Consider the following 25,387-nt stretch of genomic DNA (forward strand, 5'->3'; position numbering starts at 1 on the left):
GAGTACAGGTGCCTCCAGAGGTTGGAGGTGTCAGACACTTGAAGCTGAAGTTCCTGCAGTTGCATTTTTTTCTGGCATAGGTTCTGAAAACCAAATCTGGATCCCTTCCAAGAGCAGTAAGGGCACTTGAGCCATCTCTCCATTGTCATGCCTGGCTCCATTTTCGAAAGATTGCCAGCACACTGTGGATGGTTCACATAGCAAAGCATGCAGCGACAAAGCCTACTGTGTGCAGGAGGGGGATGGCTCCGTAGAAGAGCACCAACCTGACATGTTCAAGCCCCCAGGTTCAGGCACCTGCATCACAAAACAGTACAATGTGTGATCTGTTAGATCTACCCCACACACACCAGAACTGCAAAACACAGACTAAAATGCTCATACCGCAGAGTACAGAGTTCCATTTTCTTATTTTAACAATTGTGTTCTTGGAGCTGGAGAGATGGCTCAGAGGTGAAGAGCCCAGGCTGCTCTTCCAGAGGTCCTGAGTTCAATTCCCAGCAACCACATGGTGGCTCACAACCATTTATAATGAGATCTGGTGCCCTCTTCTGGCCTGCAGGCATACATGCAGGAGGTATACTGTATACATAATAAATAAATACATGTTTTTTAAAAATAATAATAATAATTGTGTTCTTGATTTTTGAGCTAAAATTGAAACGAGACAAACACATTTATTTCCCTTATATGTACTGAACCCTATGAAAACGATACTGGCATTTAGGCACACAAATATGCCAGTTAAGAAAGCCATAGGAAATTATCAGCATCTTCAGCTTCTATCACACCTCAAATTCCTATTGCACTCAGGTCTTTGAGTTTAGGATTTATCCCCTGAAGGTAACTTTAAAAAAATATGTATATAATAGACATAAATAATACAGAACAGGGTTAGCCTTGTTTCTTACCCTCATCACACTGGGCAGTGTCTTGTTGGGATAAGAGAGAAAGCATTCAAGTGGGGTGGGGCATGGCACTTTTGATGGTATGCATGCAAGGCTTGAAAGCAGTGAATGCTCAGGCAAATCACATGACCAAGGGACAACACCATAAGGCTACACTGTGACAAATCTGAAACCCTCCCATTTCACCTCCTTTGCATATATTATCAGCAGAAGATCACTGTGTGTCATCGACAGCCTCCCCACTCTGCACCAAGGAGCAGTATTTTAAGTCAAGAAACATTCATAACTGCCACTAGCCATTTGGTGTATAAGGTTAAGCCAAGTGGTTATGTTGATTCCTGCATGTTGTAGCATTGAAAATGCAAACACCTTCAGTGAAGCCCAAGATAACCAGGAAATCCACAGTGTCAATATAAGAAGTTTACAACTGAATGAGCCCCATCTTTAAATGTGCCAGATTTTCTTTTGTTTTTATTAGAAGTGTTTCCACACTTTCAAATGTTAGTTTAGAAATGTACATCTATACCATACAGCGAGCATCTTTCCTTACTATGCAACTGAGATACATGTAAACACTAACTTGGAGAACAAGGGGACAACCATCTTTTCAATGAGGTAACTGATGCTTCCACCCACATGGCTGCCAGACATGTGACTCCGTGACGACAGTAGCAGTGACAGATTTGTAAGAGGCATCCACATACTCTGAGCTGCTGTCTATTAACTAATGGCTATATTTTCAGCATCAGCCAAGTGACTGAAGGGGAGGAGACATTCTGTGATTATACAGCCTGAAGGTCCAAATGGATACTATATGCTTTCTTGCCTTACGTCAGTCCTAACAGAAGCCATGGCTACTTGAGTGAGACTCACAAAATACAACAGCAAAACAGATAATACTGACATCAATCAGAGATGAACCAGGCTGAGGAGTGAAGGGTCAAGCACATGAATTACTGTCAAAATATGAAGGATGATGTTGTGTTTATCTCAAAAGACCCCTTTTAACCCAAGTGTGTTGTTTTTTTTTTTCTTGAAAACACAAGACGAATTTGTAACATTACATCCGTTCCTCTATAAATGCAGCAGCACTCATATTTATGGTTTTTGTTGGGAACACAGGCACAAATGACAGCGTCATCTATCAGACAGAGAGAGGAAGGGAGAAGCGATGGAAGGAGCAGGGGGAAGGGGTCATGATTTCTGTTTCCCTGTCCATCCCTTCCCCAAAGGGAAAGCTCTCTGACCATGGTCTACAAGGCCCTAGAAAATACTGAAAATGAGAGCATGCAACCCCTTGCCCAAAGGGCTCATCATCTCATTGGTAGATGTCAAAAATAGTAATTAATTCTTAGGGAATGTTTATAATATTGTTATTAATCTAGTCCAGGTATGTTTTCTGTCTTGCTTATTTACAGAACACTTCGTCCCATCTTAAAAATATATTTAAAAATCACTTGTCCATATTTTTTTCATTAGCTTATCCTTTTTTCAACTAAAGGAGTCATCCTTTGAGAATAAGAGGAAGAGCCCCTGGGTTGAAGAGGAAGGAGTTGTCCTCTGAGAATAAGAGGAAGAGCCCCTGGGTTGAAGAGGAAGGAGTTGTCCTTTGAGAATAAGAGGAAGAGCCCCTGGGTTGAAGAGGAAGGAGTTGTCCTTTGAGAATAAGAGGAAGAGCTCCTGGGTTGAAGGTGGGGCTTCAAGATGTCTTCACAGGTGCCATATCATTCTTCCACAGCCCTTGGGAGTTCAACTGAGGTGTGTGCACCAAGAGAGCTAAGGATATTGCCCATCTGTGCTCTAGAAGAGGTTAGGACAAGTGCTGTCTCTAACATTCCTGCTTTTCCTTAGGGGTGATGAGGATTAAGTGCCCCTGCTCCTGGAGCCTCTCTAGGAAGAAAAGTGGGATCTGATATTGAATAACCATTGAACCAACTCAAATATTATGTTTTGCTTCCTCCTCTCCATTGGACCAGCTCAGATATTGTGCTCTGTATTGACCAAAGCACATAGGTTCCTCCTCTCTCTCTAGACACCTGTTATGGAAGAATGGCAAAGACATCACAGATATTAAATTACCTATCTCTTCCAGGGAAGATATTACAGCATCTGTGATGTGCTATAAGCATTACTATCTGAGGGATTAATTTATATCCAGGCACCATCATGAGAACAATCAGAAGAGGACAGAAAGTCGAAGCTCAGAAGTCTGTGCACAACACGCCCAGCTAGGTTCCTCCAAATGTCATCAAGTGGTGCAACAACAGCAGGCAGACAGGTGTTTAACAAATGATGCTGCAGTGCTTAAATGCCCATAGAAAGAAATATCGGTAAACTGATCTTGACCCAAGTAGACACTATGCCCTGTGACAAAGACAGTAAGAAGCCTGACTACAGATAGGCAGACAGTAATTGCAAATCACATATTTGCAAAATGCAAAAACAAAACAAAAAATACAATAGTATCTAAAATATGTAAGGATATTTCTTGGTGAGATGGCTGCCTCTGTGTAAGCTTGGGAAGGAGAGTCAGAGTAAGAAGAATTGAGATTAACCTGGGAAGGGGTGGACATAGAAGGGGGAACTCAAACATACATGAAGGGAATGAAAGAATGCTGGAAAAGACTTGGAAGAGAAATATCAGAGACCAGCTCATTGACAGGAAAGAGAGCCAATCCAGGTTCTTCCAAAGGGGAAAGCAGAGAAAAGCTGGAAACCTATGACAGGACAAGCCCACAGCCCTGAGGAGTCCCGGGCAGCTGCAGGACAACCACAGCCTCTGTCTTCTCTTCTGCTTCTACTAGGATTAAAGGTATATGCACCACATGTCTGGCAAGAACCAGAATCTTATAAATACACTATCCCAAAACAAAGTGTGCAAAGTCCTGAATTGGAGATAGTCACATTTCTGAAATATGAAAGTCATGAATTTGAGTAATTCACAAGTTTCTGGTATACCAGCTTACTCCAATTATAAAATTAAGGTTATGGCAACATTGTGTGGTGCAAATGACATAACACACTGGAAAACAATTTCTGAGCTATGATACTTTAGTGAATGATATTTTGTTAGTCTTTGTAGCTTGGCTCCATTTTGCCCTGGGTGGATCGAACAAAATCCCTTATGTGCAAAGCTGAGCCCAGCATTCACTATAGTTTCAAGCCTCAAAGACTTACACATACCCGTGTCCCCTCTGCAGTGTCCCAGAGACTTTCCTGAAGTATGGTTTTATCATCGCTTAAAAATGAGAAGAGAGATATCAAGAGGCGATTTCCACGGAAAGGGTAATGTACATTCTAATGAGCAGAGGGATGTACCACCAGGAAAGGGACCTTTGGGGAAAGCAGTGAGATTGGTAAGGTGGCAAGGGAACACCTATCCATGGCTTCCCTGGAACAGTCAAGGCAGTCAGGGTATTTTGGTTGGAGTTGAAATGTCACAGAAGGCTTCTGAGTCAAAGGTGAGATTCCCCAGCTGGTAAGCACTGCAGATATGTGAGTTGAAGGAAAGGAGAGACTAACTTCAGCAATGATGAGTTCATATCTGCATGTTACATGGGAGGAGAACCTAGATGGAAGTTGTAAGAATCTGAGATCATAGCTTTGACAGGTACAGTCATAGCTCGCTACTCCCACCACCCATCTCCACTCTGCCATGGGCAAGTCCTTTACTCCTCTGTATATTCTGAAGAGCGGTGCCCTGTTTCATCCTGCATGGTTACCTACTCTGGGATGCCACTTCTGAAGCTGTCAACAAAGATCAGCCCTTCCTCTCTTTTCATTCTCAGAGATACTTTGTCATGGCAACAAGAATTGACAGACACACAGGACAATCGGGCACAGACTGGCTAGTACAGCTCATTTCTACAGGCTCTGGGGTTTATGGACCATTTGAATCGTTCAAACACTTGACCCTGCTGTGGTTAAGACAAGTGAAGATTGGTCCAGACTATCCTATAAGGATCTTGTGGTCAGCCCATAAAAGATGAGGATGGACAGATCTGTTTGTAAATAAAAACACATGAGCTACCTCACTAGAGGGCATTCTCTCCACAGTCAGCAGGGCCCAGAAGTCAAAGCACCAGGAATACAGAAGATTTTAACTCCTGATTACTGCTGTTACCCAGGGTCTTCACAGTAGAAATCTGAAATAATACTCTATGGCAGTTAATTATGTGAAAGTAGCTACAGCTGATGCTGAAATATTTTGATAAGAAAATGCATACAGTCTCAAAGGGAAGTCTTCCCAGTGCACAAGCAAGCCACCTGAATGAAATCACTCCCAGCATCCTTGGCCAGAAAAGGGGCAAAGGGTTTGCTCTAGAGCTGAGATTGACCTTCCCCCTTGGTCAGTCTGCTCAGGGTCATCCGAGTCCCATACTCTGCCTACAGAAGCCACTGTGGACCCTTGGTACTCTCCAACATCTCTGACTTCATCAGAAGATGCCACCAAAGGCAATCTTTCCCTCTCCTGTCCCTTGCTAGTATTCATGATTTGCTATATCCTTCTTGCTTTCAGTCTTGTTAGACATTTATCAATGCTATTGAACCCGTTGCATTGATTTTTCTCTGCTGGCTTCTGCTTTGACCATTTGTTTTTTGTTTTTTGGGGTTTTTTTTTTCTTTTTCTTTCTTTCTTTTTTTTTTTTTTTCCTTTCTTTCTTCTTGGTCTTATTTTCTTGTTTTTCTAATTTCTTAAGGTGAGACCTTAAATTATTGACTTGAGACTTTACCCTTTTCTCTAGTGTATGCATTCGAAGCTGTAAAGGTCTCCTTCAGCTGTGTGCTAACTGTGTCTCACAAATTTCACTATGTTGTGTTTTCATTTTCCTTCAGTTTAATGTACTTTTTAGTTTCCTTGAGACTTCCCTTTGCTCTATGGATTATTTAGAAGTATGTTGCTTAAATCTCAAATATCTGGAAGTTTTCCAATTATCTTTTTGTCACTGGCTTTTATTTTATTAACATTAGAAAGCACAGTGCATAATTTCTATTCTTTTAGATTTGTGGAGGTTTCATTTATGGACCAGAATATGACCAGGATATGATTGATGTATAAGAACCCAAAGAGTGAAAAGTGTGGTTATGATGTACATGGTCTTATTTGAGTCTGTCAGTTGATTATATTGTTGGATACCTCTAGACCAGCAATTCTCAACTTGTGGGCCATAACCTGTTGGGGGTTGAAGGGCCCTTTTACATGGGTCAAATATCAAAGTTCCTGCATCAGATGCTTACACTCTGATTCATAGCAGTAGTGAAATTGCAGTTAAGATGTAGCAACAAAAATAATTTATGGGTTGGAGGTCACCACAATACAAGGAACTATATTAAAGGATCACAATGTTAGGAAGGTTGAGAACCATTGTTGTTTGCTCGCTTTCTGTCTAGTCTCCTTCATCAGTTACAGAGAGAAGGGACTTGAGGCTCAACTGTAAAAAACAGTATTATCTATTTCTCTTTTCAGTTCTCCGCATCATGGCTCAATGTTTTATCAGGTTTGTAGTGTGGCTCATTCATACTCAGGATTGCTATGCCCTTTGGTGGGTTGAGTGTTTATACTTTGTAGAATAAACTGTCTGTGCATTCGGCTTGCTTTTTGCTTATGGGATATCTTCAAGCTACCTTCTTGATAGGTCAACTGGTGACAAATTCTCTCCATTTCCTTTCATTAGAAAGAGACAGGTTTTTTTCAGTAGACCACGCTGGCCTCAAACTCAGACATCACTTACCTCTGCCTTCCAAGTCCTGGGAGTCTTGATTTCACTCTTTTGGAGAAATATGTTTTGAGAAGGGATGGAATTTATTTTCTCCCACACTTGAAAAATATTATACCACCTCTGTTGTCACCCATGGTATCTGATAAAAAATGTGCTGTCATCTAAGTTTTATAAGGTTTACTTGAGGGAGGGAAGGAAGGAGGGAGGGAGGGAGGGAGGGAGGGATGGATAGTGGGACAGAGGGATGAAGAGAGAGATGGAAGGGTAGTGGCAAAATGTCATGGGCTAGGTATATTGCAGTGATGTTATAAAATGGCTAGTAATCATTTTCCTTTACCTGGTTTCAGTTGTTTTTTTTTTTTTTCTTTTTCTTTGGGTTCCAGAAGTTAATAAAGATGTAGATGGCTGCAAATGTCTTTGGTATTATCCTATTTAGGATTCACTCACCTTCATGAATATGTACAGCTTGATATGTCTTCCCATATTTGGGGAGTTTCAGTCATTATGTACTCAAGAACTCTGGTTCTCTCTCCTCCCACAGGACTGTGCAATCCTGACTGATGGAAGCTGTGTTAGTTTGCAGGGTGGTTTTCAATGGCGCACTCTAACTGCAGCAGAGTAGTACTGGGATAACGATGCTACTCCAGTGCATTGTGTTTCAAGACAGCCTCTCTCTTGTTTCTGCCATACTACAGGCTCCCTGGCTTGAGAGCTTCTGGGTGATTGTCTTGTCTTTGCCTCCTATCATGCTGTTGAAGTGCTGGGATTATAGACATGCATCACTGCATGATTTTTTTTTTAATGTGTGTTCAAAATTAGGTCATCGGGCCTGTGCCACAAAACTGATTTCTAAAATGATCCATCTCATGAGCCCGTCCCTTTCTCCTCTTTGGCATTCCAGTGGACAAATCAAACCCTGTTCTTTACTCCTTCCTTTACATCCGGTATGAAGGGTCTCACTGCGAGAATGCTCATACTTACACACTTTCTATGAATGATAAATAAACTGCACTCCCAGTCAACAAGAAAAACTTGTCTTTTCTCATGTGAAAAGGCTGGATTTAAAACAACAAAACCTGACAACACAAAGATGGCTACTTAGGAACAGGAAGAAGACAGTCAAAAGGGACACCTGAGGATAACCCTGAGGATAACGGGGGTCTGAACATGATCAGAGTATTATTACATACATGTATGAAGACAACGCAACAAAACCGATTCTTGTATGCAATTAATATATACTAATACAAGAAAAATAAGAAGGGAGGGGTCTTCCATAGCTTCTCTTCCTCCAGCCTTTGTGTAAACAGCTCTCATTCACACGGGATCACTTTAAGTATTAGAGAGTAGCACACTAAAATGAGTCAAATATTATTCCCTACTATTCCTGTCAAAGTGGCATTGGCATTGGAAAGTGAAGCTAAATATGTAAAAGCAATTTTTCTTTTAAATGTAAGGAGGTCCTTTACAATTCCTTTATGATGTAGCTAGCTCATTGAGTTGCCTAATACAACTAAAATGTAGTACTTGCATCACTTTGCTGTGAGAGAAAGGCTCACAAGGAATTACCATTTGTGTATTTCATGAATGCATTCTACAGCCTTTTCGTATTGAATATGTATACTAATACAGTTTAAAATTATATTTGATTTGGGGTGGGAGGAGGGAATACTGGAATTCTTTCAAATGATTACATTTTTAAGTACAAACTTGTCTTATTGAATTTCATCTTTATATCTATCCACTAATATGAGTTTCAGTGCATATGATTTAATCCAACAAAAAGTCATTATTCCACTTGCATTTGAGTCATCCAAAAACTTGGATGGCATAAATTCTTTAAAGGGGTGTTTGCCATTCATACTCACAATTTACCATGATGCCAGTAAGTGACAGGCATTCACTGTAAATGGAATGAATTCCTCTGGAGTGGGTGGATATCCTTTGCTATTGAAGTCAGTCAATATTCTAAGCTCAAACACTTCTCCTATGCATCTCTCATTATTTCCTATTCCATGTCTCATAAAATACCACAATTATCCTTTCATTTTAAAAATGTGAACTTTGGAACCATTTGGGATTTGTGGGTTTTTTCTCCACCCCAGAACCCCTGGATTCTTCAGTACATCTCCAGTAACGGTGGTGATGGCATCACACCTGACCTTTCTAATCTAATGAGGGATGTCATTTCAGTCCTTAAATGAGAAAAGTGACATTAATATCTTTTATTGCTAATGAGGCACTCACTTTCTTGTGATATTACAGAGTTCCCTTTGGGAATTATGCTTTGAGTTACTGGAAATATGCTATTCACAGCGTAGCCCCCTTTCCACCCTCCTATCAGAGTGCTCAAAGAGCGGGTCCCAACAGCAGGAATCACACATGGCATCCAAGAGTGAACTGCCAGTGTTCAATCAAGATGCAATCAAGGGAACTGCATGTAAATACACAAAATTCTTATTCCTATTTATCTTCACACATACCAACTGTAAGATATATTCTTCATTCATTAATTGCCAGCTGGAGCAGGCAATATACTGTTTGCACGTAGATGTAAGACGTGTGGCTTCTGTCAACTAGCAAGCATCTCTGAATCTCAGGAAAAACTCCTTCAAATCCCTGCCTATCTTCTAGAATGTGAATCTTCAAACACAATTCACAGCCTGTGCAAGTTCAGAGGGGCAAGGCATGCTGTCCACAGAAAAGCTGTTGCTAGGCACACTGTCCGGAGGTGGCAGGAAAATTACAATAATATGCAAAAAGAACAGTTTTAGGAAAGGAGAAGAAAGAAAGAAAAGGAGAGGAAAGGGAAGGGGAAACAAAAAATGTGGTTTTGTTGCTAGAAAATACAAATAAATATGAGAAATGGGTATAAAATCCAGTCAGTTGTGCTGTAATGCAACATATACATTACTCAAAATCTCTTTATTGGGTAAAATCACATAGAACCTCTGAGAAAATAGCAGGAGGTCATGTTCTGTTGCTATGATAAGCATCTGACCAAAAGCAACTGGAGAAGGAAAGGGTTTATTTGGCTTACAGGTCATACATAGTCTATCATCAAGGGAAGCCGAAGTTCGTAAAATGTTTGCTGGGCAAGCGTGAGGACATGAGTATGATCCACAGAGCCCATGGTTCACATTCACAGTCCCAGCACTGGGAACACAGACAGCCTGACTCCATAGCTTACTTGTGGATCCCTAACTCTGTCTCCAAAAGCAAAGTGATGTCACCTAAGAAATGACAGAGGTCTTCACACACACACACACACAAAATCCAAGTACAAATTCTCCTGTGTACCTCCTTTTTAGCATTTTTCCACTTCAACAGATAGATCCTTCTTGCTGTCTTCTTTATCTTATTTTCTTATATTTGTATAAGTTTTCCTTTTTATACTTATTCATGGGTTTGTTTTAACCAAAATGGCTCACACTACTGCTATTCTTCTGCGGGTTCTTTTTAATAACTTAATAACATGCCTGGGAAGTTTTTGTGACACTTTATAAAGATCATTTTAAAAAGGAAACACTAACCCCACCCCAAAGAAAGATGAAAAACACACAAGAATGCCCCATTGATGGCAGGTCTAAGGAAAGCAGAAGCCTGGGAGACACTGGTGGTCAGTTTTACACCCAGGAAATGTTTGTCAAACACACACATTCTACAGGAAACGTGGACGCGCAGCTTGGGAAAACCTGCATTGAACAGGACAGGCAGAAATGGAATGGCGGAAAGGGGCTGTCCTAAATGGGTCTGAACATTCTACCTCCAGGCGTGAGAGTGCATGGTTTCTAACGCACCTGGTGAATTGAAGAATGGGTAACTACTGAGACACAAGCATGTGTGTGTCATGGATTACCTCGCGGCAGGGTCGGCTGGCTGAAGTTCACTGCTTGTAGCTATGATTTCACTCAAAACTGTGCAGAAGGAGAGGGAGAATTTATATGGTATTCAAAGTGTTATGAGTCGAAGTGATCTCATGTTCTGTACAATAGCAGAATGTATGTATTCTGTTAGTCCTATTGGGAATATTTTCATTGAAAGAAGCAGTTTAAGGAGAAAGAAAATCTGTCACTGAATTTTTCTTTTCATTTTTCTTTTTTTAATAATGTGACAGCCTGGAGAGGTGGCTTGCTGTTTAAGAGCACTGGTTGCTCTTCCACGGGACCTGGGTTCAAATCCCAGCACCCACAGCTCACTCCAGTTCTGAGGGAATCTGTTGCCCTCTTCTGGCTACTGTAGGCACTGCACAAAAATGGAACACACACATAGGCAAAACACCCATAAATATAAAATAGTAGGATAATTATTTAAATGACACAAGAAGTTGTTCATTCATCTTCTAGATAAGTGATGTGCACTTGGTTTATGTAGAAAGACAAAAAAACTGAAGCTTTCTATATTTTCTCATTTTTTTAATTAGCTAGTATCAATCAACTAATTTCCTAATATTATAGATTAAAAAAAAGTCAATTAATTCCTCTTTGGTTTCAAAATGTGTACATCTCTTTCTCTTACACATAAAGAGATGATGGTGGAACACTTTCTACAATCATGTTTTTATCTTGTTATCTTAGCCAGGCCTCATGCTCCAGAAACATACATACATACATACATACATACATACATACATACATACATACATATATATACAGGGTTTCTCTGTAATGCTTTGGAGCCCTCCTGAAACTAGCTCTATAGACCAGGGTGGCCTTGAACGCATAGAGATCCACCTGCCTCTGCCTCCCCAGTGCTGGGATTAAAGTCATGCGCCACCAAAGACTGGCTGGAAACTTACATTTTATCTCTTTCTAGTCCCAGCCGCTTCAGGGGCTGTTGACAGAGAGAACCAAGCACAGCTTTGTTTCCTCTTAGACACATCTTAAGGTGAGGGGTGTGGACTCTAGACTCACAGCATTAATTTACCCCTTCAAGTCCTCAGTTTCCTGCAAAGAGGATGGAAATAGACTGTAAATTTCTTACTAAAGTGACTGTTGGGGGAAACCATGGAATCCAGACTTACATGGGAAGATTACAGTGCTAGAAAAGACCTTCATATGGTATTTACACAATCATCCAGCTTTCCAGTCACCTCGTTTAACTGAATGTATTTGCACCCCCATAACATACTGCAGATATTTCCCTGTTCACCCAAGATTTCCCCATCCATGACATTTGACAACTTTCCAGTGCACTCTGGAAAATAACACTTTACCAGCATTTCCAGAAAACCCTGAAGAGATCAGTTACTGCTAACACACATAATGACCTGGGGAAAGCTGCTGCAAAACTGAACTGGTGGTGAACGATTCAAGACACCCAACTGACTAGTTTCTTGGTTAAAGAATGTCTAAGGCCCTTCCCTTCAGTGTATTTATTAGTTTTGTTTGGATTTCTTTCATTCTAGATGGAAAAAGTGGTTACAAGAACAGGCCAGTAAAAGGGGCCACACGTGGGCTAGAATTATGCCCTCTGCTTTCTGTGTAGACCTCCATTCTAAAACTATCCTGCTCTTGGCACAAAGACACAGTGAACTGCCTGACTGACACATTTTGGGAATGAGTTAGTTGTGGCTATAACTGCTGCCCTGCCTGTCAGCTCACCCTTGAATCTGGCTGCCCACACGGCCTTTAGCTCTTATTATTTAAGTGCTTAGAGCAGAGGACCAATTCCAAGGAGGAGTTCTAGAGCACGATACCTTGATCTAGGAATGCTGAGAAAGGCACGAAATGCAGTCTGGGTGGCAAACATAACATTGAGTCTTAAGGACCTGGGTGAGGATGTTGACTATGTGGTTTTTGTGGCAAGGTTGCAGCTGGGTGCACAGCTGTATGTTTGTGCCTCCAACCAGTGCAGCTTACACAGCTGCCTTAGACCTTGGACTTTAGAGAGATGAAACACTAGAGGACTTCGTGGTGAGGCGCCACAGTTTATGGTGGCTAGGTCACATATGGGCAGCTGCTTTATACAGTAATAGGCTAATTTTCCCAACCAGGGCTTCCTGTGTCTTAAATAAAGCCAAACAGGCCATGAAGACTTTTGGAAGCTGTGGTAGTAGCTTAACCCTTATGTGCCCATTCTATGTAAACAGTAAGTGGCATGTCTGTTGCTGTTGGGCTTGCTGTTTCTAAACTATGTACACAGTCAATGTCGTTTAAGTACATGGGCAGTTTCATGTGACGAGGGCTTTAGAGAATATGTTGAAGTCTTAGCTACATTTGGGCCAGATATGATGTCTCCAAGAAGAGAAAAATGCCCATTCTTCCTGAACCATCCCAAGGGTACCAAAAAGGGTATCAAAAAGTTTCAGATTATCAATTCAGAATCTGTTAAGTGTGGTTCCTCAGTTAGACTGAGGCCAAGCTAGTGTAAGTGTTCTTGTAGCTGTGATTTCATGACAGAAGCAAAGGTTCCACCATGGGGGACATGAAGGACGCATAACTAAGAATACTCCACGTGAGATTATCATCGCAATTCCTGGAAAGTGTAGCCAGATGGTACTCCAAAAAGCCAAGAATCCCCTACAAGCCATTGTGAGTCACACAACCCCACTAGCCTGTCCAAGAAGAATGAGACTGTGTTCCCTTCTGCTAAATCCCAGGAGGGTCTGGCTGACCCTCCTGCTAAGTCCTGGATCTGTGTAGGCAACTGGTCCCTACAAAACCCATTTCTCAAGTGGTAGATCATAACAATTGCCAGGAATGGAGAAGTACCTCAGATTAAAGTCATCATCCCCATCCTATCCTCGGTCTCATCAAGTAGCTTCTAGAATCTTTGGCACTGCCAAATGCTGAGTGTCCCCCCAAAAATCTTTTCTAGTATCCAGGGATGGTTTCTTGTAACTTCCATAGGAGAGGAACACACACCATAATAAATTTCCTTTAAAAACTCGAGGTACATCAGGAACTTGACATTTAATCCATGTAATATCTGAAGCTGTTGAGGAGCCACAGACACAGGTCCCCTGAGACAAAGCAAGGCTAGTGTGCTGATAGTGGCTGACTTCTACCAAAATGAGAAATTGGGGGGGTCTGTTTTGTTTTGTTTTGTTTTGTTTTGTTTTTAGCCAATTTATTTGACATCCTTTGAAGTGAAAACTATTTGAATCTGGGTTTCCATTCTAGAGTTTACGTTTACCCTCTTGTTTTTGTAGGAGGATGTACAAGTGGACAGAGACTTCTATTTAAATTTAGAAAATCAAGTTTAGGTACATTGTTATCAGAATAGCTTCATGTGATCATCTAATAGCATTCTAAACCCCCTAAGGAGCTTGGACGATGAATGTGGGTCAAATTTGGACTGAAAATGGAAAATTAAGGGCCAAACTTTCAGATATATTATACAATGCCTCTTTTAGACATTTGGGATGGGAAGAAATGTCTCTCATGAACAATTCTAAACAGAGCCAAATAAGGTCAAGATGTAAGCAGCTGGACAATCACCTCATGACAGTGGAGGCAGGCTGCCTTGATTCCCAGATACTCCGTGTAAAGCAACAGCCCTGCATCCCATACACACTGTGCTTCCTGGAGAGAACGGGGCAGGGGTTTTAAGTCTTTACCTCCTATTCAGTTTTCTGTAATGAGGATTTTCCAAGGTTTCACACTCTGGAAATTGAGTCAGCCCTGATGTTGCAATATTCTTGAAGAAACCAGCTGTCCTGGGAAGGATTTTGGTAAACAGGGGCACTTCCCAAGCAAGAACATTCACAGTCTGAGTTTGCTCCACCTGGGCCTGCTGTTTAAAATTAGTATATGCTCACTGTTGCTTTATCCTTAAGTTCATTTCAAAATTACTTTTATCAGTCATGAAGGAGAAAGGTGATGTTTTGATCTCTACATCTTTGCCTCATACATGTGAACATGACTGACACGTGTATTTCTACTTAAGCAAAGACACCCAAGCCATCATTTATTGGGCTTGCTCAAGGATGTGCGAGATGCAGGAATCCACCATCCACCGGTGATTGACTCCAAGGGAAGATGCAAAATGAAGGTCTGTCCCTCAAGACAAGTGAGAGAGCAGGAGCAGAAAGAGATGCACCATGTGGGTGTCTACACCACGTGGGTGTCCTCCCTTCCACTGCTCACAGGTGCTAAGTGTGCACAAGAGTCTGGAATATCTTTGAGCATCTAAGCTTAAGAGGCCAAGAATTCTTGTCTGAAAACAAGAATTAAGTCAGACAAAAGCTACGAGGAAACCAAAAGCAGAAGCTCAGCTGTGGGTGCAGCAGCACACCCTGCACGGTCGTGGGAGACGGACTATACATGCTCTGCTGCATCATCCATGAGAGGTGAACTACCCATGCTCCTCTGCACCGTCCATAGAAGATGAACTATGTATGCTCCACTGCCCCATCCATGGGAGATGGACTATGCATGCTCCCTCCTCCCTCCACTTTACATCTGTATCAAGCATCCAATACAGCAAGAGGCGATGTGCAAAAGAAGCCACAGTGCTGAAGAAACCCGGAGAACAGAGAGGGAGGCATAACTTCATCCCAGCTGCTCAGCTGATCCAGAAGCCCATCCTGAGCTCATTGATGGCCCATGCCAGCAGCCCAATGGCTTTTTAGGGTTTGGGACACTTTCTGTTTCCTATATGATGTCCACCAATTCCCTGAGTCAAATAAAACTGTTGTTCTTCCCTATAAGTCAAAAATCAAACAAAAACCTAAAGCTTGTTTCATCCAAGGATTTTGCAAAGCTAACCCATCAGCTGAATTGAGGAGTGGAGATCAGAAGCAAAGAGTTAAAACCCACCTTCCTTCTCAGTTCCAGGGTTTCCCGTGACCCACGCCTTAAACAGTGGGGAAACGAACAGACAGTACTGTCTCAACAAAAACCCAAATCAGACTTCATTCGGTCCCTTTAGATCAACTGCATGAACTACGGTCCCTTTAGATCAACTGCATGAACTATTCACCCGACTCTTTGTCTACTGCTGGCTTTGCTTCTTAGCTTGAGAAAGGGTCTTTCTACGTCATCCTGGCTGGCCTGGCACTCACGTTGCAGACAGGTTGGAATGAAGCTGTGACATTCCTCCTGCCTCAGTCTCCCAAGTGCTGGGATTACACACATGTACAAGCCCCACTGTGTCAGAAGAAGGTAAACCTGACTTTGTTCCCTCCCTCAACATTGACCAGGAGAGAACCCCATGCCACTTTGTTTCTGTCTTCACGTGGCTTCAGTACACAGCCAGGTCTGGTGTACAAAAATGAAAAAGATTTTTTTAAATGTCTTTAGATTTTAGCACTGTCCAACTGTTGCCAGTCTGATTCTCTATACAAAATGAAGTGTGGAATGGAAAGAAACCCCAACAGTGAAAACTAACCAGAAAATCCTGACCTTGCTCCCTCTGCAACCACCAATAATGATCTGACTGAGGAGCTCTAATTGATAAGCATGCAAACAAGCTAAAGGAAATCAATGGGTGCTGAGGGCTAAGCAGGGTTAGAGCAGAATGCAAAATGCTACCTGGCTGTCATGAACTCTCAGGGTTGTAATCACACATACTTGATACCACATAATACACACACACACATACACACATACACACATACACACACACACACACACACACACACACACACACACACACACACTATAAGCAAGTTTCAGAGCCATATTATGGCTGAATCATATTGTTGACCACTTGAGTCTATAGAACTCAAGGGGCTTATGAAGCTAGACTCTTCCACATAATTTTGTCTATAACTTTTAGTTGTCCTCATCACTCACGTAGAACACATCAGGAACACATTCTCCCACCCCTGGGAGTTTGGAAGTAATAGACAGCAGGAAGACTCTAACTCCCTTCTCAGGATCAAACAGGATCCCCAGGTGATCACTACACACTTGTATCAATTGTTTATCAATTGTTTACCGTCTCCATCGTTTTTCCTCCTCTCATTGAACTAAGGACAATCCTCCTCCATCACCACAGTCAACTGAGAAAGCATTAGCTAATCTGCAGAAATCTCTTGACAGAATCCATGCCCACTGTGTTTCATCCTTAGGTAACTGGCTCCCCCACGACGCGCTTGCCACTGAATGGGAGCTTCCCACTTGGAGCACTTATTCATAATTGATGCTGACACTTAATACAACCTCTTCCTGGTATAATATCCACTTTAATTCCGGGGGAAGGGAGCTGGCGGCTTTCTGGCTTAGTCTATGTGCGCCTCACCCACCTGAAAACATCTGTGACCTCTGGATCCCTGAAACACTCTTTTCAGAGGACAAAAATCATACAAGGTCTCGATTGCCACCAGCCTTTAGAAGGAAAACTACCAAAGACAGAATGAAACCATTGCATCAAACTTAACACAGCAGCTACCTAGCAGAAACACAGCATGCACACGAAACCAGCGTTTGTCTCACCAGAAAGTCACAGAGCCTCACAATTCTGTTTGATAGAAATAATGCTCACTGCTTTACCCTAACAGCATTGACATAGACCTTCCCTTCAAGACGGGGATTTCGAGTTGGACTTTTGTGGCTTACCTAAACTGTTACTATTCACTTTCGACATAAACAACAAACGAATAAATTGTACCCGGGTACTCACAGCAGAGATCTCAGCTCTAGCCCCTAAATGAGACGTGGTCGCTGCAGACTGACCGCGGCTACTGTAGGGAGCTACTCTAGTTTCCTAACAACGCAGCGCCCCCTGGTGGCTGCCCGGAACCGATCAAGGCGTGCTTGCCCAGCACGTGATAGGATTTGTTTACTATCAAATTACGCAATGTCAAAACCACTCCTGTGATAACAAAAGCCGACCTTGGAGGTGCAGGAGACAGGTTCTACTCTTATTCTCCATTCTCTGGGTTTTGTAAACGGAAAAGATGTTTAAACACCACTTCCATACCCCTCTGGAAGTGCCTCTGATGAAAATATAATCTTCCCCAGTAGTGTTTTTATGTTTTGGTTTGGTTTGGGTTGGGTTGGGTTGGGTTGGATTGGGTTGGGTTTTTCAAGACAGGGTTTCTCTGTGTAACAGCCCTGGCTGTCCGGAAACTCACTCTATACCAGGCTGGCCTCGAACTCAGAGCTCCTCCTGCCTCCGCCTCCCCAGTGCTGGGATTAAAGGCAGGCACCACCACTGCCCGGCATCTCCAGTAGTGTTTTATGGTTTCTGTATTATTATTACCATGCTGATGCAGTCATCTTCACTAACATTGACAGAAAAGTTACCATTTACCAGAAGACACATTCATGCCATTGCACACTCTCTCCCACCTAAAACTCATTATGAGCATGTGAACGTAGCTCAGTTGGCAGAATTAATTTCCTAACTTATAGCCGGAGATCTGCTCCCCAGTAGCTAAGGGAACTGAGCATGGTGATACACACCTATAATCCCAGCTCTGGGGATGTGGAGGCCGGAGGGTCTGCAGTCTAAGTCACCCTCAGCTACATAGTAAGTCAAGGTGCCTCCAAAACAAACCAAACAAAAACCACCATGACTACATAACCTATAGACTGAATCCACCTTGTGTTTTATGGATCAGTAGCCAAGGTTTATCCATATAGTATAAGCAGCCCAAATTTACAAAGATATACAGGAAAACCACTTGTATGTATTTACAAACTCTCATAATCCTGATGCTGACCGGCAGAAAATATGGTTAGTTTTTGCCCCAATCTAGTCTCATCAGACTGTAAAATCCAGTGCAGTTAATAAATGACAATCAAATCCAGCACTTCAATTTTCATATAGCTAAAATTCTAGCTTTAAGTTTGGGTTAGAAATAACAATCACTTCTCATCTTTAGTAAAAGTCAAATGACAATGGGAGGCGGGGGAAAGAGTCTAGCAACCCAGTTTCTATCTTTGTGCCTTACCAAAGGCCATAGCGCTGCTTCAGGTGTTATGTTTCAGTAAAATAGAGACAGATGTATTTATTCAGCTAGGCTCTGGACACATGCATCGAATGCCATCAGCACTAGCTCTAATGGTGTCCTAGATACTAAACCAGTTGCAGTAAGAATATGGAGAATTATTAGAAAAAGGAAGCTACCTGAACTGAAATAATTTCTTGTGTTTTTTTTAATGTCATGCCTGATCCCCAGAAGATAATATCATTTTTAATGTTTGTGTAAGATTTTCCAAGGACCAAGAAAAGAGCAAACAGAAAAGGAAGAATATTTACTAAACTAGCTAGGAATCTGTGTCCTTTACCTGCTATACTGTGGTATCAACAGCATAAACCCCTTTAGTTTGCTTTATAAGAACAGGGTGAGAATGCGTCTCCAGCCCACACTGGACATGGTTTAACCACATAACTGGCCCAGAAGACATGAGCAAAGGCAATGAATATCATCAGCTCAATCCTCAGACCCACAGCAAACCTTTCTGGTTCTGTGTTCCTTGGCCCTCTTTGTACAGCCCAGGCCTAGAAGGCCTGTCTTGCAGAAAGTAGAGCCCCTAAATGGACCAAAGCAGCCTCTACATCACTTCTCAAAGGCAAACATGGCAGTCAAGAGGGACCATGCTTAGAAAGGGGAATGATTCCTCCAAGTTATGATTCTATATAGCCTTGCATTTTATCCTGGGTGATAGCAGAAAGACTATTTCCATGCAGTTATCTCCATCTCACAGGTAAAAGCATGAGACTCTGGTAGTTAATTATTCCTCATACAGTGAACAAAATTCAAACCTGAACCAAACCTGACCTCTCTAACCCCAAAACACAAGCTCCTTGCTCTCTGTTGCATTAGTGGTCCCTCTCTGTGACTCTTTGAAATAATAAAAGTAGCACAGGATACCCCTTTTCACTTGCCAGTTTTGTTTGCATTTATGTGTCAACCACCCTCGATTTTCACGGAATGCCCTTCTGCACCCAGCTGAAGGCAACCTTTATATTGATCTCATGACAAACACAAAAACTAAGATCAGAGCTACCCAGTGAAATAAGCTTTTGTCATGGAGTTCAGCTGCTTTGAATGGCCCAGGAAACCATTCAACTAAATCTTACATTAATGGGCACACAAAGTATAACCCTCTTACAGAAAAGTGGGGGAAATGGCTGAGGAAAGGAACACAATTAACTGTGCCCACGCTGCTTCTGCTTCTACTCAAAAAAAAAAGAAAAAATCCAGAACCAAAATCATCTTCTCACATGGTCAATGACAACATGGACTGGAAAGGCATTCTAGCTGTAAGTTTACTGAGCAGAAGAAATGGGTTCAGATGCAGTTCAAAATCTATGCCATGGTGACAGACTTTAAAGACATAGATGGCATTTGCTCCTTTCCTTGTCCCTTCAATTTTTGTATAAAAATCAAAAAGAGTTTTGTCTGCTGAGGATCAACCATGATATTTGGGAAATGAAACAGGAGAAATTTTATGAGAATGTCATGACAAAATTAAGGGGAAAATAAAATAATTGTAAAAAATATCAGAAAGAATATGTTCTCTTTGGTCACCAATTGGGAGAAGATGTAACAGGGTCATAAATTAAAAGATATTAAATGAGTGCAACTTGAACAGAAACTGGGTTCCTGAAACACTCCAGTGGTTGTCTTAACATGCATGTAAACACAAACACATATGTACACACAGAGGTGTGCACATATTGGGTATGGGATAGCTCAATGCCAGCATATAGGACATATTAGTGAATGCAAAGAACAAGCGAACAGAAGATGTATTGGGCAGTCAAGAATCAGGGTGAGGGGGGTGAAGGTAAGAGCACCAACTGGGACTGAAGTACATGCCGTTCAGTGCTGGCCAGTGGCATTTGCTAGTCATCCCTTGTCATACAGTCCTGCCTATATTTTAAAGAAAATTCCTTATTATTTAAAGTGTGATCACTCTGTCTCAAGTTGTTAATAGCTTTACCAAATTGGCCATGTTGAGCCAAAGCTTTCATCTCAATATACTAGATCATTCCAATTTGTAAATAGTATCCCAAGAGACAGTATATGATTCTGACTACTTGCTTCTGTTGTCATAGAAAAGCAAATCGGTTTGAGAATCTGATTTCTCTAAACTCAAGTTGCATTGTCTGTTCACCTTTATTTTGTGATAAACTGAGGAGTGGATGGATGGATGGAAATTCTCTATCTCCTATTATTTTACTTACATTTTGATACTTAGGATATTCCACAGTATGACTAAGTATCATATTTTCTTTGGATAACTGAGATGTTGTGTGCATGATGGAATTATAAAGATCCTCTTCTAACAAGTGAGTGAAAACAAGAAACAAATCAGTAAAGATGCCATCTCACTGGCTATGCAAATCCAGCAGTTCTTTGTGCAGGGCTGCGACTGCCTAGGGTTGTATTTTCAGTGTTGGAACTGAACCTAAAATGTGGAATGTCCTCAGGACTAAGCAGAGATGTGCCTCTCAGACAGTGCTCACTGGGAAATCAAGAGGATGCAAACAGTAGGAAACACCCCCACAGAAGCCCTGTTTTTATCATTTACTTACTTACCTTGAGGAGAGGTTGGGGTTGTTCGAGCCGTAGTGTGAATGCAGAGGTCAGAGGACAACATGGGGGACCAGTTATTTCTGTGTACCAGGTGGATCCCAAGGATTGGTGGCAGCTGCCCTTACCCACTAAGCCATCTCACCAGCCTGTAAGCCAATTTTTAAAAATAAAAATATTTTGGAAATAAAAATTTATATTGTTGTTTATTTGTTTGGAATTCAATAGGATGAGGGACTGTGAGATGGCTGTGTGGGTGGTGATTTCATGTAAGTTATCTGTAGTGAGATATCCACCCTGCCTGCACCTGTTGCACTGACCATGCCCATTGGGGCTTGGGGACAGTTGTAGGTGAGACCTGGGGAAGCTAGGTCTTGGATCCCAGACCCCAGAACTCACTCTTGCTTCCTGGTTGGAGACAGATCCAGAGGCATCCTTGGGATGGAAACCTGCTGGCGGTCATCAGTTTCTGGTATGATTTTTCCCTAAATAAACATCCATCAGCCTATTTGTTTTCCCAGACTCTTATTTATCCATGATGTCTCCAAATAACACATAGAGACACTGTATTAATTATAAAACTGATGGCATGTTACTAGCATTTCTTATTAACTAGCTCTGCCTTAAATATTAACCCATTTTTATCGATCTAAGTGTTTCCACATAGTCTTATCTTACTGGAGAGATGGTCCAACCTCTTACTCCTCCTGGTCCTACATTTCAACTCCTCTCTGTTACATCTCCCAGAATCCTTCTTGTCTACTAGTCTCACTATCCTGCATTCCTATTTGCCAACAGTATTTTACTTATTAACCAATAAGAGAAACATATTTACAGAATGATCTCCCATCAGTTATCTGTGTGAATGTTCAGCACTCCCCTGCAGTTATCCTTATATCAACTTTGCTAATGAAGGAAGTGGACTAGAGGTGCCTAAGTTTTCATCAATAATCAGAGGCAGAATCAAAATGAGAAAAACAAAAACACATTATATTTATATTTACTCTTCCAATGACAAGAGCTTAAAATTTTAATAAAATAGTTTTACTGGGTCAGTTTAGTTGGAGGACAAATTAAAGTACAAAACAACAAATTCACTGCTATAAAATGGAGCTAGATGTTCAATGGGTTTTGCATGATGGACCACAAAGGCTAACAGTAAATACACTGAGCAGAGAGTGGGATTACAAGTGCATCCATTAGAACAAAGGTACTGTAGATGACTAAACACAGCAGGGGTTCTGATAATGCCAGAGATGAAAGGGATGAGAAAATCCAATCTGTGTGCACACACAACTCATCATAATCAAACGTGTCACCTAAGCCTGCAGAGGTACTGTCTGTCTTCCAAAGGTCACAAAAACAAACCAGATGCCAAGCTCCTTGCAATAGCAAAATGGGGCTCTTGGTTCTCATGTATCTGGGTGCACAGTTTTCTCATAGCATTCTGCCATGCCCCCTCATTTGCTCAAGCCTTCTTGTGATATATTAGAGAAACAGCAATGTCTTCAACATGCTAGTGAAGCAAAGTGGAAAAGAAAATGCAAACAATTGTCTCACCTGTGCTCAGTCTGCTTCCAGATTATGGGTGTTGTGAAGGAAGCCCTTCACTGGCAAGTTCTAGGTGTAACTGGGATAGAATAACAAAACTAGATTAAGCCCTCTGCTCTCTGTCTAAACAACAGTCCTTCACAGATCACACACCCCTTGTCGAGAGACTATAATGAGATGATGATGGGAGCTGTAGACCAGCTGATATCTGGATCCTGAGACAACCAGATGTTGGGAATTTCATTGCACACACACACACACACACACACACACACACACACACACACACTAGTGTTGCTGAAAAGGTGTTCTTGCCAAAGCAAAACCTAAACTAAAAAGCATGAATCTCATCAAGCAATTCTTTGAGATTCATTACTGCTCTAGGTAAAGAACATATTACATGCCAGCTCGTGGGAGCCTAAAACCAGGGCAGAAAAGTTCTGAAAGCAAGTGACCCATCTTCTTCAATAAGGAAATAAAAAGGAGAAAAACATGCAAGAATGAAGCTGCTAATGAGAATGTAGGTGTGTCCTGGGGCATGCAAAGAATAGTGCTAAACAATGTGTGCTTTGCTCAGGACCTGATGTAGATGATAGCCCCAAACAGTAGGTATTTATTAAGAAATGGCGGTCAATTGGAGCTATAATGACATTAAAAGCAGACTTAAATTTTAGGTTATATTCTGCATTTTACAGATGCATCATAGGCTGTTGGACTTTTGCGTCGGCACCTGATTTTAAAGAGCAAGCTCAAAACAAGTGATCATCATTCATTCATTCGCTGGTATGTTGAACCTAGGCAGCTACTCATATTGTTTTCATAGCCTTTTTTTTCCTTTATTTTTTAAGTCTTCATAATGAATGAGGGAGATGAAAGAAGAGAAAGAAGAGGAAAGAGAAAAGGGAGATAATTGTAGGCATTGATTTTCTTCCATCATGTGGACTCTAGCAATAGAACTCATATCAACAGGCTTGGCAGAAAGCTCCTTCTGGGCTGAGCCATCTCAACCACCCTGCCCATGGTTTTCTAAACACGTTTATTCCACCATGATTGACAATTCACTTCGATGAAAACCCCTCTACTCTAGGGAAAAGCAAATAAAAACACCTGTTTGTATTCTTCATCTGCAGTGGGGAGATGAAGCTGGACACCTTCCACAGATGCAAGGATGCCAGTATCCCCTGTTGGATTCTCTGTGCTGAACTGCTTTCTTTTTTTTATTTATTTATTTTATTTTATATAACAAAGTCCAATTAAATGAAAACAAACATTTATACACAATATTTGGGAATTTGGGCGTGTTCTTTCCAAACTACTTCCTGCTGGTAAGGGGCGCTGTCATGGGGGATTCGAAGAAGATTCAGAAATCCTGGCTGTAGTCTGTAAGGCTGCTTTATCCAGCTGTTTTGAATGTAAGATAACCTTGTACTCTGTTGCTGAACTGCTTTCTTATTTAGAAAGTATTTGTAGAAAAAAAATCTTCTATAGCTTATCATGAAATAATAATTATCGGGAAAAACAGATAGGCTGAATAGATGTTTATTCAAGGAGAAATAACTTACAACAGAGACAGATGAACATCAACAGGTTCCCATCCCAAGGATGCCTCAGGATGCTCTCTGTCTCTGTCCAGCAAGCAAAAAAGTGATCCAGGGTCCCTACCTCAGACCTAGTTTCCCCAGGCCATGTCTGCACCTGTCCACACCCCCCAATGGGCGTGGTCAATGCAACAGGTATGGGATAGAGTGAGTATCTCACTACAATAGCTGCCAATGGCCTTTGGGAAACTAGTCATCAAATATCCTGGAGTAGCTAACATGGTGTGGCAGACCATTTAAAAAGAAATCACACTTCCAATTCCACAGGAAATTGATTGAATCCAGTATTTTAAAGATCTGAAACATAACTGCCAAAATCAAAATTTCTTGAGAGTCAAGCATGGTATGAAATAGAATGGCATAGACAAGCTGTAATTCACACCTTTGGGCATGTACCCTGGTTTGTGGCGGTGGTGTTTCTTGAGGGAGGTGTCAGATATCTAGTTATTTTCAGACTTGAAGGTTAATGGGAATGGCTCCCTCCATTCCAGACAGCAGCTGGTGTAATGAAGAATTGAAAACACAGAACTCTAATCACGGGTCAAAAGAAGAGAACCTGTGTCTATTCTCTGACCTTGGGGGAGCCTGGACTGTCATTATCAGATAACTATCTAAACATATATAAAGGATTCCTATCTAATGAAAGGCTTTCTGGTGAAGAAAAAAGGCATGCCCACTGTCCCTCCCCTTAAAAGAGTTCATCTAAATGAATCTGTCAATCACCTGGGCAGGAAAACATTCTCCATGGGATGTTGTCCCCAGGATTTTAGAAATAGCACAAAGCCTGTCTAAAACGCAGGTGTGGGCAGTGGCCTCCTCGATCTTTACCTAGTGTCAACTCTTGAGAGTGCTGTGCTTCACCCTGAAATAAATCCTATCTTTACACTGTGTGTCTTATGTGAATTATTTTAACACAAATCACAAGAATCAAGGAGCTGAGGGGGAGCGAGAGGGATGTCCCAGACACAGCCAATGTAAGGTTTACAACTAGGAAGTGGACTTCAATTGCCAATTCAATACGATCTATAAAAAGTCACCTTGGAAAGGGAGTTCCAGTGAGGGGTTGTTCCCATCAGACTGGCCTGAGGGTATGCTTGCAGGAGTTATACTTGACTGATCTGGGAAGATCCAGCCACTGTGAATGTTAGGTACTGGAGTGTACCATATGGAGAA

The sequence above is a fragment of the Phodopus roborovskii genome, unplaced genomic scaffold, assembly GCF_943737965.1.
Source record: "Phodopus roborovskii unplaced genomic scaffold, PHOROB, whole genome shotgun sequence".
Classification (NCBI taxonomy): Eukaryota; Metazoa; Chordata; class Mammalia; order Rodentia; family Cricetidae; genus Phodopus; species Phodopus roborovskii.